Raw genomic sequence first — 3,473 nt, 5'->3', positions numbered from 1 at the left:
AATTCATACTGCAAATTTTTATTTCTAACTTGATGGATTGCTGTCCGTCTGAAATTTCTGACTGGCATTTCTCTAAAAGTTTCTTAAATCTGTCTTATCTCATTAATATCATAACCCTTCCTCAAATCTTCCTTTTTAAACCTCAAAACTTTTTATTTACCTTATCTTTATTCTATTTTCCTTTGCAATTTCCTTTGCAGTTTCACAAGTTTTCATTACATAACATCAATTAATTGTAGTACTGTTACCTTTGCCAGTTCTTAAAGATTTACAAATACATAGTCCTGTCCAATTTCTTTAGATGAATTTGTTTCTAGTTTACCCAAACAATTCTATTCTGTTATATTATTTACATAAGAAAATGCAATGTAAAATATTCAACCACCTTAAATTTTGTTCCCTGTTACTACTTTCAACTGGTTTCAGTTCTTTTCTTTAAAAATATTCAAAGCACAATTTGAAAATTTACAGTTGAGAATTTATCAGAAATTTTATTCTGTAGTCCATAAAGTTATGTGTTTCTACAGATTGGGAACAAAGATTCCCTTCCTTTTTATCTGAGTCTCTTGTATACCCTCCCAGCTGAGAGAGAGAGAGAGAGAGAGAGAGAGAGAGAGAGATGGATTTTTTTGAAAACTTTGAAAAGTTCCTCAGAAAAATACACTTTTTTTTCTTTGACAGATCAGATCACAGGAAGAAGTTAGCAACATTTACCAAAATACAGACAAGATGATAAGACAGACACATAAATTTATTTGCTGACAAATTTTTTCTTCTTATCTACTAGTGAATGTTTACTACAAAGTCAGCACAATTTTCTCAAAGGCATTTCAAACAAGGCACCTCAACAAACCTTTATTGGGGGGGTTGAGTTGTTGAATGGCCAATTTTGATTTCTTTAATATGCAATAATCAAAATGCTAAATTTAAATCAGAATAATTTACCAGCTAAATCTCTCATAGTTTTAGACCACATTTTACACAATTCTTTAGCTCCTCCCACCTTTTTATTTTTGGTCGTTTCTGGTTGAACTGGGAGTTTTCCCAGTACTAATATTTGAGAAATTTCTCTAAGAGAATTTTCTTCATTATACTTCTATTGAACTCTATTATTCCCTTAAGTACCTTCCCTTGGCTTTATTCCCTTGAGGATCCTCCCTCACTCATGTGGAGGCTTACCTTAGCTTGGAAAACTAACAAGGTAGAGGGGAAGTCCAACCTCTTGGGCTTCGTGGAGAAATCCTTCACTATGACTAGGTCTAGGTAGTTTTGGAAGCAGGGTCCCTTTCTTAACATCCTGGCTGGCTCACCAACTATTGTGAATGAAATTGATAAAGACTGAGGAAATCAAGTTCGGGCATATCAATTTATTAGCGAGGCTAGCAGTTGCATCACAAATCGGGTCCAAGACCCCCCAGGAACAAGGACCTCGTTTGCCAATTAACAAAATTTTCTTATAATCAATATGGAAGAACCAGTCAAGTTACATAATCTCCAGTGACAAAGGCATTTCTTTTTTTCTGATTGGCCAGAGCATGACAAAACCAAAGGGTACAACCACCAGATGTATGGAACATTTCCCAGAACAGTTGTGATTTGTGCTAAGTTCTGTTTTCCCATAAAAGCTGTCCCAGAACATTTTGTATTATTTCCCTGAGATCATAGGAGCAAAGCTCCCACAAAACTTAGTCCCAAAATATGTGATATTTTCAAGTTGGAATTGCTTTGACTCCTTCAGTACCCAGACCATGCAATGAGGTGAGAATGGTACTGCCTAAACCTACAAGCCACTTACCCTTGGCCCCATATTAAACACATGTTGCCCTAGGGATATAAAGCTTCTGCCCAGTCTTTAGTGGGTATTTCCACTGTTGTTTTTCGATATGTGAAAGAGTACCCTAGATGCTAAATTTCTCCACTTGGATCCCATCTGCCCCAACTTTAGTTGGCTAAATGTTCCAAAACTCAAAGCAAAAATCATTGCTTTCTCTGTACTGCCATCACTCAGATGCCCCCAGTTGCAAGACCTCTAGTCTCAACTGCCTCTCCTTAACTCTCCCACCACCAAGATCCTCGAATTCAGACTTTTACACTTTCCTTTAATCCTGTAGTCAGTGGTCTAGCTGGACAAGTACAACTGTCATATCTGTCAAAATGTCAGAGCATTGTAAAAGGCAGTCTTTGTCCAAGTTATCACCTAGTCTCCACTTTAAAATCTCCACAAGGACCATGTCTTTCCAGTTTAAAATGGAATTAAAGAACAAATATTCATTTGTATGTTCCATCAGCAGCTTCACCCCATCTTATGTGTTTCATTAATATTGTATCTTCCATATCCTCTGAGACTGTAGGAGATGAACAGATTTTGTTCCTAGAAGTTATGCATAATAAAGGCAGAATTGTGGACTATGAAGGTGGAGGATGATAGGCTTGTTTTTATTTTGCTTTATCTGCTTTCATTTCTATACTAGCCAAAGACAATATTTAAAATGAGATTTATCTTTTTTATCCAACCCCACATAGCTCCTGAGGAATGGTGGGGAAGAGAATCACCAAAACTGATTTTGAAAAGAAGTAGTCAGGATGGCTAGGTGGCTAGAGCACTGGTCCTGGAGTCAGGAGTACCTGAGTTCAAATCCCACCTCAGACACTTAATAATTACCTAGCTATGTGACCTTGGGCAAGCCATTTAATCCCATTGCCTTGCAAAAAATCTAAAAAAAAAAAAAGTAGTCAACCAGTGATTTTTTTAAAAATAAATTATCCAAGGGGCAGCTAGGTGGCGCAGTGGATAAAGCACTGGCCCTGGAGTCAGGAGTACCTGGGTTCAAATTCGGTCTCAGACACTTAATAATTATCTAGCTGTGTGGCTTTGAGCAAGCCATTTAACCCCATTTGCCTTGCAAACGACCTAAAAAAAATCCATATAAAAAAATTTCCATATAAAGAAGGTGGCCTAGCCCTACCAGATCTAAAATTATATTATAAAGCTCAGTCATCAAAACTGTCTGGTATGGGCTAAGAAATAGAGTGGTGGACCAGTGGAATAGACTAGGTGCAATATTAGGAAATGATTATATTAATCTGCTGTTTGATAAACCCAAAGAGTCCAGCTATTGGGATAAAAACTCTCTCTCTTCGATAAAAACTGCTGGAAAAATTGGAAGTTAGTATGGAAGAAACTTGGATTAGACAAACACCTCACACCCTATATATACCAAGATAAGATCAAAATGGACACAGGATTTAGATATAAAAACCAATATTATAAGCAAACTAGGAGATCAAGGAATAGTTTACCTGTCAGATCTAGGTTTTTGTTTTTTTTAGGGTTTTGGTTTTTTTTTTTGCAAGGCAGATGGGGTTAAGTGGCTTGCCCAAGGCCACACAGCTAGGTAATTATTAAGTGTCTGAGACCAGATTTGAACCCAGGTACTCCTGACTCCAGGGCGGGTGCTTTATCCACTAAGCCA

Source organism: Macrotis lagotis, chromosome 6 (assembly GCF_037893015.1).
Source record: "Macrotis lagotis isolate mMagLag1 chromosome 6, bilby.v1.9.chrom.fasta, whole genome shotgun sequence".
In the NCBI taxonomy this organism is placed as follows: domain Eukaryota; kingdom Metazoa; phylum Chordata; class Mammalia; order Peramelemorphia; family Peramelidae; genus Macrotis; species Macrotis lagotis.
This window is presented reverse-complemented; position numbering follows the sequence as displayed.